Source organism: Saimiri boliviensis, chromosome 12 (assembly GCF_048565385.1).
Source record: "Saimiri boliviensis isolate mSaiBol1 chromosome 12, mSaiBol1.pri, whole genome shotgun sequence".
NCBI classification, from domain to species: Eukaryota; Metazoa; Chordata; class Mammalia; order Primates; family Cebidae; genus Saimiri; species Saimiri boliviensis.
In genome coordinates this window covers 15,226,094-15,240,557 of record NC_133460.1, presented here as the reverse complement: position 1 = coordinate 15,240,557, position 14,464 = coordinate 15,226,094, and the positions used below count along the sequence as shown (strand labels likewise).

Sequence of the window (14,464 nt, the reverse complement as noted above, 5' to 3'; positions counted from 1 at the left end):
AGTGGTCAGGAGAGGTTTATAGACAATCTTCTGAAGTCAACATATCTCAATCAAGAAAAACATATAGAAAGAGATGCATTAGGTCAGAAATGTCAGCCTTTAGTGACCATTCTGCAAACATCCAGCACCAGTTATGACCTTGAAAGTATTGCTGTCTCTCAGTATGAGGAGCTTCCACAAGAATCCGATATCTTAAAACAGCCCGTTAAGAAAGTGGAAGCGAGGAAAGAGCAGCTGGTGACCACAGTGCAAAATATGCAGCAGGGCATAGCCCAACCCCAGGAAGAACTTCCTCAACTTCAGGCAAAACTTTTAATTGGCAATGATGACGACTCTCAGTGTCAGATGAACTGTAGAGACCTGACGCAAAATTATGAAGGGTGTAAAACTCAACTCAAAAACCTGGGGCAGGAGGTAGCACACACGCAGCGCAGCGTCGCACAGCTCTGCAGTGGCAAGGAGAGTCTCTTTCCACAGCTGGATATTTTACCCCAGCTGCTGAGAGTTTCTTCACGCTCTGCAGAATCTCTCCACGCAAGTGAGTCTGTTCTATCGACTGAGTCTTCTAAATTGCTCCAGCAAGAGATCGAGAAGCTGAGAAAAGTGCTGCAGGAGAAAGATGCAACCATTAGATCCCTCCAAGAAGAGAATCAGAGACTGTCTGATTCCACTGCTGCCGCCTCAGAACGAGAAAGAAAAGAACATGAACAAATGCATTCAGAAATTCAGCAGCTGAAGGAGAAACAAAATGTCTTAGACAGGTTACTTAGGGGAAAAAATCTTTTCATCAGAGCCAAAAACAGTCTAATACATTCGTTGAGAGAAAATCTCACGAGAAAAATGAATAAAAATGAACTTCTGAGGCAGACAGTGAGAAATCTCAAGAAGAGAGTATCAGTTTTAGAAACGGATATGGAGAAACTAAAACAGGACAATGAAAAAATTGCTGAAACATCCAGGGAAAAGGAAATAGAGTATCAGGAAAAAATCAAAGAACTTGAAAAACAAAACGTGATCCTACAGGAAAGGCTGGATTATTTCCAAAAGAAATGCATGGATTTAGCCAGCAGCACAGAAGGAAAAGTGGACAAACTCCTCATGAGAAACCTCTTCATTAGATATCTTCAAACACCAAAACACGCAGAACATGTAGTGCTACAAGCCATGGGAAGCATCCTGGGTGTCACAAGGGAGAAAATAGAGCAGTGGTGTCAGGAAGAGCGTGGCACTGTTACCAGGTGGATGGCTGGGTGCCTTGGACAAGGATCCAGAAGTATCCCCAGAACACCACTGGGCCTGAATCAGCAACCTGATTCAGGTTTTTTTTTAAAAAAAAAACTGATCTTCTCTTTATTTAAAAGAACTCTTAACGGTTCTTTTTCAGAACTTTTTGTTAAATTTCTTCAAACAGAATCTCTTTTATCTACTCCTCCAACAAGGCTTGCTCCTCATAATTCTCCAGGACAGATCAAACTAGCAAAAAATATACAACCAAGTTTAGGAAACACCCCAGCATCCATACCCAGAGGGGCAGATGCCAGTCCCTGCTCCTCTGCTGTGTCTCTTAGGAGCCTGGCTGGACTTGGACCTGGTGGGTGGGGGCATCGTCTGTCAAATGCTGCTGCAGAGGCTTTGCCCGCATCTGCACCTCCGCTGACGTCACCTGGCCAGAGTGCAGCGGCTGGGCTGAAAGGCTGTGAAGGCAATGGATGATCCTCAGAGACTACTAAAGATGAAGCCACAATGTGTATCTACTTTATCACTAATGACCTTTTGGAAAGAGTCATTTCATTTTCAGTTTTACTTTCTTTAAATTTAATAAAACTATTGGAAGAAAAATTTTTAAGAGTCTCTGAGGGACTGGCCGGGCACAGTAGTTCACACATATAATCTCAGCACTTTGGGAGACTGAGGCGGGTGGATCACCTGAGGTCAGGAGTTTGAGATCAGCCTGGCTAACACGGCGAAACCCCGTCTCGACTAAAAATACAAAAATTAGTCGGGTGTGGTGGCATGTGCCTGTAATCCCAGCTACTTGGGAGGCCAAGGCAGAAGAACTGCTTGAATCTGGGAGGTGGAGATGGAGGTTGCAGTGAGCCAAGATAGCGCCACTGCAATCCAGCCTGAGTGACAGAGCGAGATTCCACCTCAAAAAAAAAAGAAAAAAAATAAGAGTCTCTCTGAAAGGCCTGTAAAGGTATTCACACAAGTTCACACTATGGTTGCTTCTTGTGAGGCTGGGTGCTGGCCAGGCTGAGGTTGTGCTTCAGGGATAGTTGAAGTTGTTATGTAAGGCTTTCAGTTTTTTATAAGGAGCAGGTATTTATGTATGCCTTGGGTAATTAAAATATGTGTGTTAAGGATCAAATATTATAAAATAAATGAGTGTACACTCAGTATATAAGAAAAAAGAGAATAGTAGAAAAGTGTAAGTTGTATAAAAATTAAATCATTTAAAATTTAGCATGCAGTGACTCACACCTATAATTCCAGCAGTTTGGCAGGCTGAGGAGCGTGGATAGCTTGAGCTCAGGATTTCGGGACCAGCCTGCGCAACACGGCAAAATCTCATCTCTAAAAAAAAAATAGGAAAATTAGCAGGGTGTGCTAGTGGGCACCTGCAGTCCCAGCTACTCAGTAGGCTGAGGTGGGAGGGTCAAATGAGCCTGGGAGGTCTGGGTTGCCATGAGTCATGATCATAACACCACACTCCAGCCTGGGGAACATAGTGACAGTAATCTCAAGAAACAAAGAAAAAAAAGTAAAAGTTCTGATTTTTGGCTATATTCTACTTCTTTCCATTAACCAGAAAACTACTCTCTTATTAATGTGGTTTTTTTCCAGATCTTTTAAATATACGTGCCTATCTGTATTAATGATAGTATATTATTCTCTGATATGTTTTCTAAAAAAAAAAAAAAATCACTAGACTTTGGAGATCTCTCAAAATGTGAATGATTCCATTTTATTCCTTTTAAAAGTAGAAGTTTGTCCTATAGATATCCTCCAATTCATTTCAACAGCTCCTATTCTTCGGCGTTTAAGCAGTTGTGCCCCAAATGCTATCAAATGTCCACGGTCAACTCCCTTGAGATCAATTTTCTTAAGGGCCCCTCCAAATCTTCATCATTTCCTCAGGCATGAGCATGCCTTCCACCCACTTGAAGACATTAGAGACAAGCAGTCAAGACCCCAAATCCCCTGCCTGTATCCCAGCGTCTTCTCTTCATTCATCTCTACTCCTTCCTTCTTGTTTCAGAGGAAAAGGGATCTGGTTCTGCAGTTGAAGGCTAACATCACCTGGACAGTATCCATTCAGCCTTCTTCAAAGACTCATTCTGTGGATCTCCCATTCTGCTTTGTCCTTCATGTGTCTCTGTGCCTGAGCACACGAGTATGCCCATTTCTCCTGGCATGTCATATCCTCCTTTCTGCTCCTCCAGTAACCAACCACCTTACTTGTCTACCTTTCACAGCCAAGCCTCTGAAAGAATTTATTACTCCTATCACCATCTCATTGTTCACTGGCTTGTTTTTGAAAGCTCTACAAAATCTTGTCTCACTCATGTCCCAGCAACTTTCTAACTGTTAAATCCAATGCACACTTTTGGTTCACTTAACCTCTCTGTAGTGTCTGATAAACATGAAACACCACATCTTCATTCTTGACATTTTCTCTGCAATCTTCATTTTTAATACCACTCTTCCTAGATTCCACTCCTAATGTTAAAGCCTTCTTTCTCAGTCCCTTTGTGGCTTCCTGTTCTGACACTTCTTAAATGTGAATATTCTCCAGGATGCTATCACCAGCTAACGGGATCTCTTTATTTATTTATTTTAGCTCTTTTTTTTTTTCTTTCCTTTTTTTTTTAAGACGAAGTATTGCTCTGTAGCCCAGGCTGGAGGGCAGTGGCACGATCTCAGCTCACTGCAACCTCCACTTCCCAGGTTCTGGTTCAAGCAATTCTCCTGCCTCAGCCTCCCGAGTAGCTGGATTATAGGCGTGTACCACCACGCCCAGATAATTTTTGTATTTTTAGTAGAGACGGTGTTTCCCCATGTTGGCCAGGCTGATGTTGAACTTCTGACCTGTGATCCACCTGTCTCAGTCTCTCAAAGTGCTGGGATTATAGGTGTGAGCCACCGTGCCTGGCTAACAGGATATCTCACTCTGCCTGCAGTCTCAGGACAAACTTATCCAGTCCTATAATTCAACTTTCACTAGTATGCAAATGACTTCTCAATGTCTATGTCTAACCTCATCTTTCTCCTGGTTCCACACTAGTTTATCTAACTGTCTGGCCATGGCTTCTCAAAATCAACATATCTGAAAAGAAACTCAGTATATTCCATTATATCCTTAGTATTCAAGATGAGCCCTCAGAAGCATGATTGATCTCTCTCTTTCTCACCCACTGCATATCCAGTGAACCAACAGATATTTTCTAATTCTCTCCTTTGTTCTCCTGTTCCCATGGCGGTGGTCCATTTCTTCCTGTCCCCTGTACGAACTGGTACAGCTGACTCCCTGCTGATCTTGCTGTTTCTACCATTGGCCTCCCTTGGGTACGTTCTCCACGCTGCTGTGAGGGTCCACTTCCTAGGATAAATATCTGGTAATTTTCCTTCCCTGCTTAAAATTATACTAAGTTCCCACTGCCTGGAGTCCACCTTTAACAGGATATTCAAGGTCTTGCCTTTTTATCCTTACTATTTACTAGTGACCTACAGACTGGTCTCCCCTCAGCCACATCTGACAGGTTCTTTTTTTTTTTCCTCATTTTTTTGAGACAGATTTTCTCTATCACCCAAACTGGAGTGCAGTGGCATGATTGGCTCACTGAAACCTCTGCCTCTCAGGTTTAAGTGATTCTCATGTCTTAGCCTTCCAAGTAGCTGGGACTTACAGGCACATGCCACTATGCCTGACTAATTTTTGTATTTTTAGTACAGATGAGGTTTCACCATGTTGCCCAGGCTGGCCTTGAACTCCTGGCCTCAAGTGAATCACCTGCCTCAGTCTCCTGGGTTCAAGCGATTGTCCCACCTATGAGTTTAAGTTTAGCGGGCCATGTCAGCTGAGACATTCAAGATGGAGATGACAGCATCACTCTAGGGATGAAGAGATGCCAGCACTGGAGGCATAAAACAGACTCATCAACCACAAGGTGACAGTTATGGAGCTGAGATCACCCAGGGAAAAGATGAGAAGAGAGAGGAGACCAAGGACATCTCCCTGTCTTAACATAAGGATGAATACCCAAAGTTACTTCAGGTCACTATGGCCCTGGAAAGGTAATAACATTACAATCTAATCTTTTAAACTCCTACTTTTAATATGTCTGTGTGTGTGTGTGTGTGTGTGTGTGTGTGTGTGTGTGTGTGTGTCTGTGTGTTTAAACTCCTACTTTTGTGTGTGTGTGTCTGTGTGTATATATGTATGTGTGTATATATACATAAAGATATATAAAATATATACATATGGAGAGAGAGAGAGAGAGGGAAAGAGGGGGAGGTGTCACTCATTGATCAGGCTAGTCTCAAACTCCCGGCCTCAAGCGATCCTCCCATCTTGGCCTTCCCAAAGTGGTAGGATTATAGGTATCAGCCACAGCACCTGGTCACTAAACTACTTTTAATGACAGCTCCTATTTTTATAGTGGGGCTTTCATTCCCTTTTCCAAGATAAAAACAATTTAAAGTTTCAAATTTGTTGATGAAGAAGGGTATTTCCCACTGGCCGGAAAGAAGGTAGGTCCAAAAGAAAGTGTCTATCAAGTGGTCTAGGTTTTGTTTTTGTCATGAAATCTTTTACACACAAAAACCATACAGCATATATATGAGGTATAACGAATAAGTATAAAACATATGTACCCAGCCACATCTCAAGAATTAATTCATTACCAACAACACTGACAACTTTTCTTTTCTTTTCTTTTTTTGAGACGGAGTTTCGCTCTTGTTACCCAGGCTGGAGTGCAATGGCGTGATCTCGGCTCACCGCAACCTCCGCCTCCTGGGTTCAGGCAATTCTCCTGCCTCAGCCTCCTGAGTAGCTGGGATTACAGGCACGTGCCACCATGCCCAGCTAATTTTTTGTATTTTTAGTAGAGACGGGGTTTCACTATGTTGACCGGGATGGTCTCGATCTCTTGACCTCGTGATCCACCCGCCTCGGCCTCCCAAAGTGCTGGGATTACAGGCTTGAGCCACTGCGCCCGGCCACTGACAACTTTTCATACCAGCAGTATTAATTTCCAAACCAGAAGTAAAGCCAGCAGCCCATAGCCAGATAAAACCTGCAGGTATATTTTATTTGGCTAATACAGTGGGGGTTTTTTTTTTGGTTGCCAATATTTAAATACCAAGGAACGTCACACAGAAATCAGCATTCTGGAGTATCATTAAAAATGGAAGATGCAGCTACACTACACCCACATTTACCATGGCAACAAGCAGCTAGAACGGAAGAGCAGCTCTGCCCTCTGAATGAGCATGTACTCACCAGTTCACTGCAGTCCCCCCATGCCCTCCTTTCCTGCAACCCCTCCCACTTCACTTATTTTACTGGCCCTTGCACTTGAGCTAGTGAACCCTGCTTATGCACTGTAACTGTGGTTTCTAACCTTTTGGAATACAGAAATTTTTTTTTTTTTTAATTAAGACGGGGTTTCACCATGTTGGTCAGGCTGGTCTTGAACTCCCGACCTCAGGTGATCTGCCCACCTTGGCCTCCAAAGTGCTTGGATTACAGGCGTGAGCCACCACATCTGGCGGAAAATATTACAGTTAAAAAATTTCAGACTCTCAATAAGTACTTTAGTAAGACAGGTCCACAGTTGCTATCCACCATTTTGAAATCCAAAAAGCTCTAAAAAAAACAAATAGTATTTTTTTTGTAACTTATGTGGCAACAAAAGTTGACCTGAGTTGACATGTAGCTATGTATAATCTTTATGCATCCATAAAGTGTGAAAATACTCCTACATTTTAGTTTGGGAATCTAATAAATGAAAAAAAAAGAGAAAATATTCCTACATTTTGCTATAGTAACAATAATAGGTTTGATTATCTCGTGTTGTCCCAGAGCTCACAGTAAGTAGTATATAACCACAACATATGTACATTATTACTTTTAGGAAAATCTGAAACAGTCTGAATTCTGAAACTTACCCTGCCCCAAAACTTCCAGATGAGGGACTGTGAGTCTATTGCTCTTTTACTATTTAACTTTAAGGACATACATACACACCAAGAAAATAGGAGTAGGATTTTTTTTTGTTTTTTTGAGACAGAGTCTTGCTCTGTCACCTAGGCTGGAGTCCAGTGGTGAGAACTCGGCCCACCACATCCTCTGCCTCCTGGGTTCAAGTCATTCTTCCACTTCAGCCTCCAGAGGAGCTGGGAGGTGCCTGCTGCCACATACGGCTCAGTTTTGTGTTTTTAATAGAGATGGAGTTTCACCATGTTGGCCAGGCTGGTCTCGAACTCCTAACCTCAAGTGATCCACTCACCTTGGCCTCCCAAAGGGCTGGGATTAGGAGTAAGCCACCTCGCCCAGCTAGGAGTACGGTATTTTAAAATGGGTTTGTACTTCATTAATTCTTATGGCATCTCCAACACTGGAGAAAGGGAAATAGAATGATATGGGCAAAACATCCTGTTGTGTGACAAAAACTTGTAAACTACCTAATAAGGCCATGAAAGCTTAGATTGAAAAGAAGCTGCGATGACACAGGATTTCTTTCCACCCCTGCTCTATACAGAGGTTGGATAGAATTCACTCAGACTGAAGCAAAGCACACATTACCTACCTCTTCTCAGAAATACTGTTGAGTTCCCCTAGAGAAGGCAGAGTGAAGATCAGTGGGAGGAAAAGGACATGGTGGAGTGGGTGCAGGATACAAAATGTTACTGCTGGCAACATAAGGATAAGGTTTGCGATCATGAAATACAGGAAAGGCTGACTTGAGGAAGAGAGATGAGAGTCATTCCATGTGGCAGCAGGGGACTGTTCTGGCATCAGTAGGTAGAGACACATTTTTGACTCTGTGAGACTTCAGTGAGGTAGTGAGTCCTCCACTCCTGGAGAAGGTCATTAGATCTCTGTAATGAGAATTTATAGCTGTTTCAGAATCAGAAACCTGGGTTTGGGTCCACAGCGCTGTCATTTACTAGCTCAATAATCCATTTCCTTTAATCTCTGGCATCATCCTCACCGTTAAATCAGGAATAAATAACATCACGTCTGAGGCTTGTTGTGAGAAAGGCATGAGATAAATGTATGCAAAGCACTTAACCTTACAGCTTCATAAACACAGATGTTTAAAGAACATTAATAAACATTCATCCTTTCCTGGTGAAGAGGCAGCCCAGTTCCTGTACTCAAAATGACATGAGATCCACCATTTAGAAGCCCTGATTCAAGTCTTGCCTCAGCCACTCGGTAGCTGTGCAATTTGGAAAGTCACGTTTCCTTCTTTATAAGAAAGAAATGATCATTGTCAGTAGGTGACAAGCAAGCCAGGATGTTTAGCACAGCACTTTGTAAACTACCATAAAATTGTTGATAAGTATTACAATTAGACCTTTTAAATTAAGAGTTCAGTAAAGGGACTGGGCATGGTGGCTCATGCCTGTAATCCCAGCACTTTGGGAGGCTGAGGTGGGCAGATCACTTGAGGACAGGAGTTCCAGGCCAACATGGTGAAACCTTGCATCTACTAAAAGTATTAAAATTAGCCAGGCGTGGTGGCAGGTGCCTGTAGGGCCAGCTACTTGGGAGGCTGAGGCATGAGGATCGCTTGGACCTGAGAGGCAGAGGTTGCAGTGAGCCAAGATGGCACCACTGCCCTCCAGCGTATGCGACAGAGCAAGACTGTCTCTCAAAAAAAAAAAAAAAAAAAAAAAAAAGGAAGGAAAATTTCAGTAAAGGGAAAGATGAGCTGCTCTTCAACAAATGCAAAGAACTGAGTAATATCAGGGTAAGGTACAGGGAAAAATAACAGGAACTGTTAAATTCTGAGTCCTTCCGGACAAGCAGTTGCCAACTAGTGACCCACAGAAGCATTTTGTTTAGTTTCATGTGTGTAAGAGTGGTTGTTTAATGCAGATTTCAGGCCCTTCTTGAAAACTACAAAGGTGGACCACAGTGTGCTTAGAGCCCCTTTGGTAGGTCCTGGTCTTCCAGGTCCTGTGAGACCCTTCCCTGGCCCAAGTCACTGATTTTACTGGCCTGGCCCTCTAGGTATTTGGGTTTGTAACCTTGGCTTTCTAAAAACAACTATTTGGAAAAGCATTCAGACCTCCAGAGGAAACTCTGATCACTAAAGAAATCAATATCGCATGACACACTCCCCACCACAGCCCAGGCACTATGCTGTCTTAGTTACGTTCCTCAAATTCCTTCCTTTTGACACTTTTTCTTTGTACCTTTAAGTTCCTCATCCCAGTGTATTCCTTTCTCCTCTTGGATTACCACTTTTCCCAAAATATCATCTTTGTCCATTGAATTATCGGTATCTAAGGGTTTTTAAGAAATAGTAACTTATCTTTCAGGCCAGGCGTAGTGGTTCACGCCTGTAATCTCAGCATTCTGGGAGGTCGAGGGCAGATCACGAGGTCAGGAGATCAAGACCATCCTGGCCAACATGGTGAAACCTCGTCTCTACTAAAAATACAGAAATTAGCTGGGTGTGGCGGTGTGTGCCAGTAGACCCAGTTACTCAGGAGGCTGAGGCAGGAGAACTGCTTGAACCCGGGAGGCGGAGGCTGCAGTGAGCCGAGATCGCGCCACTGCACCTCAGCCTGGGTGACAGAGCAAGCCTCCGTCTCAAAAAAAGAAACAGTATCTTATCTTTTTTATCAGCACTACGAAAAGCACATCATGATCTTTCTTGCTTGCCTTATCGTCATCCATTGTCGCCACCTGCTGGTGACAGTGCCCCGGTTTAGCTTCAAGAACTAGCACTCCTCCACTGTGGCTTGAGTGGCGCTGACTCCAGTCCACTTCTGGGGAAAGGTGTGCGACCCAGAATAATTCAGAGCCAATTCTGGGACTCTGGTCACAGTGACCGGGAGAAGAGTATTCTTTCCCTCTGGGGCTTGGAAGACTGGGGAGTCTTCCAGTGGACTCGACCTGCTCAAAGACTGAAACCCCTGGATGTAGCCAAATCTGCAGCCACTCTACTTTTGAACTCTTGTAATTACCTCGAGACAATTCCGATCTTTGCTTGGGGCAGTTTTAGGTTTTATAACCAAGAGACCTAACCAATACAAGCAATAATTGAAAGCAGTGTTTAAAGACGGAAGACAAAGGTCTCTGCTCAGATTTTTCTCCACTGTGAAGCTTCTGTTACCTCCCTCCATCTAATGACAGCTAGCCTATGTTCCGTGCCTTAGCCATCCCTCTATAAGCCACCGTCTTCATGAGGTTGAACTGCTTCTTCACGGAAGCGGCGCCGCAACCCGCGGGCTCCGCCCGACAGTCAGGCCTATACCCAGATGGCTCCTACACGGCTTCACAACGGAGGCGACGGGCGTGTGCGACGGCAGCTGAGGCTACGCGGGCCATGGACCCCTCTTTTGAGCGTCACTTCCGGCGCGCCGTCTACCCGCTCTGGGCCGACCGTTCGAGGCCGAGGCGAGCCGAGCCGGACCGATCGGAGCCGAGCTTGGACAAGCCCGATCCGGAGAAGATCGCGAGGTCCAGGGCGCAGAGCAAGGTGGCCTCCGCGGGACTTTTGCCCCAGCTCTTCGCACCTCAGGTTCAGCGACGCCATCCACCCGCCCTCTGGCAGATGGTGGCTGAGAGGCCCTTGAAACAGGCAGGCCATATTAGCCCAAAATATAATGGTCAAATACTTACCACATTGAAATTTAGTGTGATTCCCAGGTATTTTTAAGGGTCCCCTCCACTCTTCCACATTCCAAGTCACGTGTTTTTTGTCTCCATCACATCACTCGTGGTGTGGATCTTCCCGGAAGTTATAGGGAAAGGGAGACCAGCAGCCTGTCCCGTGGGTGACCATCCTCCTCCCCAAAGGAATGCCAGGCAATCTGCCCAGTGCTGGGGTCTACTCCCAGTAAGTTCATTTTTCGTCTGGCGTCCAGGTGGGGCCATCGAGCCCCTTGACTGAATGCAAGCAACACTACGAAGCAAAGCCCAGGGTTGTCGGTTTGGGATTTTGCATTGAGAAGCTGAACAACACATGCCCTTCTCTGTTGATTTTATTTTTTTCATCATCAGTGACTAGGCCACTGACTGCCAGGGATATGCACTTCTTAGGGGTCAGGAGAAGAGAGAGCAGCAGCAGGGGAACAGTGCAGGAGGGAACATCACCACCCTTGTTTGAACGATTACTGTTAGGACACAGCCAAGGAACCGGTCCTCAATCTTCCTGGGGTGATGCGTAATGGTCTCCTTCCTTGCCACAAACAACACAAAGTATTGTTCCTGGGACGATGCTGGGGGCATACTTTCCTAACACTGTCTCTATGCTGTCCCAAGGAGCTAGTGATGGTCACGAGGCTAGACACAGTGACCGAAAAGTTCTAACCAGAATATCGGTGAATGGAAATCAAGCACCCATCGGTTAGGATGTTGTGTTGGTACTGTACCCAGGTGGGAGCCTCAGAGTCCACCTGGTAGGGACACAGGCCACACCTGATGGCCCCTCCCAAGTTCAAGTGTGGCAAAGAACAGAGTTCTTCTAATAAACTGAGCAACTTCCATTCAACTCCTGGGATTCATTCTGTTTGGAACAACCTGGTTAGCACTTTCCCCAACCCCACCATCCTCCGAAACGTGGCAAGGCAATTTTGTGTGCCAACTGGCCAGATCTTGTTAAGTTTCCACCCCTGGTGTCAGGCAAGAAGCCTCTCTTGATTCATGTGGACTGAAGGGAGAGAGGCTTAGTTCTCCATAAGAAGCTTTAGCTATTTTTTTGTTTTGTTTTGTTTTGTTTTGAGAAGGAGTTTTGCTCTTGTCCCGCAGGCTGGAAGGCAATGGTGCAATCTCAACTCACTGCAAACTCCGCCTCACGGGTTCAAATGATTCTCCCACTTCAGCCTCCCAAGTAGCTGGGATTACAGGGTCCGCCAGGATGCCTGGCTAAGTTTTGTATTTTTAGTAGAGATAGGGGTTTCACCATGTTGGCCAGGCTGGTCTCAAACTCCTGACCTCAGGTAATCTGCCTGCCTTGGTCTCCCAAAGTGCTGGGATTACAGAAGTCAGCCACCACACCTGGATGCTCTAGATATTTCTTACAGAAGAAAGAGATACTGGAAAGCCAAAGCAACAGTTGTCCATTGTAGCCTTCTGGGGAGAAGTTCCATGGTGAATGTCCAGCTTTGGGCCCACAATATTAATGTTCAAAGAGCTTTTAAACTTCCACGACTCTTCTCTTGACTTTGTCAAATGATGCCGTCTAGTGGGCAGTGAACCTTCTCTGGCTGGGATATGGCTCAAAGACTATCCCAGCAATGTCTCATGCATTAAGGTGTCATTTAGCCTGAGATGGCTGAGTTAGCCCACTCTGTCATAAACTTTCAGACCCTCAACCAGGAACTTACATGGAATAAGCTGGCCCTGGAGGTCAGCTGGAAGGAGACTTTGGGATGACCTCAAGTGAAAAACTGACCAGCTATTTTTAATCAAAGGCTTATCCAAAAACAAAAGTGTGTGGACCCACCTGCCACCACCTTCTTCCAATTGCCCTCAGTCTCACTGTGCCGACCTATGGGATTAACACCACATCGTACTTGCTGTTAACACTTACTGTCCACTAACACCCATCGAATGTGGACACTGCCAAGCTGGGAGATGACGCTTGTGCAATAGTTTGTCTTTTTGGCAAATGACCACTCCAAGAAAATGGTGTATTTCATCCCATCAGCAGTCCCCCTAGCAAAGCTCTCTACCCCTAGCCATTCCCCTGTTATTTCTGCTGTGGCTACCAGTGAGATCTTGTGCCTCCACTGAATACTGAGCTAGCATTTGATATTTGATGTCACCCCAAGGTGTGTATTCTGGGTTTCTGTTGTTGATTTTCCTTTTAAAAAAATGCGTGCAATTCAAAGTTCTTAAAGTACATATGTTCCCTGCTTCCAACAACTGACAGATAACAAAATGGAATATACAAACATATTATTTATAATGCATATTAAACATATATTATACATACACAACTTACACTTCTTGCTTCTGACTGGATTCTCTGCCCATCGCCGGAGTGCTGAGGATTCTGCTAGCTGTTCTACCCTGAGTTAATTACAGCTATAAAATTTCACAACCAGCAAGAAACCAGGCGACTTCCCTAGTACACCTTGAATATATAACATATATTTTGTACTGAATTTATTACAAAATAAATCCAGAACATCTTGAATATGCATCATAATGAAACAGACACATGCGAAGCCACTCCCACTTGAGAAACGGAGGATGTGTCTAGGTGCTTCTTCCCTGCCTCTCCCTCCTCTCTCACTGTGCTACACTCCCAGCTCCCTAGAAGTCACCAATATCCTGATTCTTTTTTTTTTCCTCGTGCCTTGGCTTTTCTGTACAGAATTTTACCGTATATGTTTGTTTCTCTAAACAACATTAGTTTTACTTGGTTTGACCTTTACAAAAGTATTGTTAGACATCCTTTCACTGAACGTCGTGTTTCTGAGATTCAGCCATTGATGCTGCTACCTGATAGCGCTAGTTCATCTATTATCACTGCTACATGGCTTCCAGTTGAATTACTTTTCCGCATACTACTTCTCTCACCACTTTTTTCTTTTTCTTTTTGTTTTTGAGATGGAGTCTTGCTCTGTCACCCAGATTGGAGTGCAGTGGCGCGATTTCAGTTCGCTGCAACCTTCGCTTCCCGGGTTCAAGCGGTTCTCCTGCCTCAGCCTCCTGAGTAGCCAGGACTACAGGCACCCGCCACTACGACCAGCTAATTTTTGTATTTTTAGTCGGGGGGGCGGGGTTCACCGTGTTGGCCAGGCTGGACTCGAACTCCTGACCCCAGGTGATCCGCCCACCTCGCCCTCCTGCCATGCTGGGATTACAGGCCTGAGCCTCCGCGTCCAGCCCCTTCACTACATTTCAAAAGTAATTTTGTGTGCAAAACCCTCAGCACAGTCGCTGGCAGAGTCAGCACACAACAAAATTTTGTAAAACTGAATGACACTGAGCCCGGACTGAACGTAACAACTTACACTTGTTGCTTCTGGCTGGATTCTCTGCCCTTTGCCCGAACGCTGAGGATTGTTAGCTTTTCTGCCCTTAGTTAACTATAGCTGTAAGATTTCGTGGCCGGCAAGAAACCTAGGCACCTAAGACTACACTTCCCAGAAAGCATTGCGGTACTCGGCTTCTGCTGTTTAGTTTCTTTTTCCTATCGTCATTTCCGGTTTATGTAGGCGGTGCCAAAATAATTATCCAATGAGCAACTTCGTAGGCTGAGAGGGC

At 44.8% G+C, this 14,464-nt stretch overlaps 1 long non-coding RNA gene across 3 annotated transcripts; it reads right to left on the bottom strand.

Moving 5' to 3' along the window:
- Positions 1-14,354, bottom strand: LOC104651724 (uncharacterized). 3 transcript variants are annotated; one of them, XR_012512741.1, is made up of 3 exons: positions 14,212-14,354; positions 1,523-8,106; positions 1-606 (listed from the first exon to the last, which is right to left on the bottom strand). It is a non-coding gene; the product is annotated as an uncharacterized LOC104651724 (long non-coding RNA). The 3 variants fall into 3 exon arrangements; XR_012512743.1 differs by having other exon boundaries at positions 2,482-8,106; XR_012512742.1 differs by having other exon boundaries at positions 1-2,574; positions 7,815-8,106.
- Between the last annotated feature and the right edge of the window lie 110 nt (positions 14,355-14,464).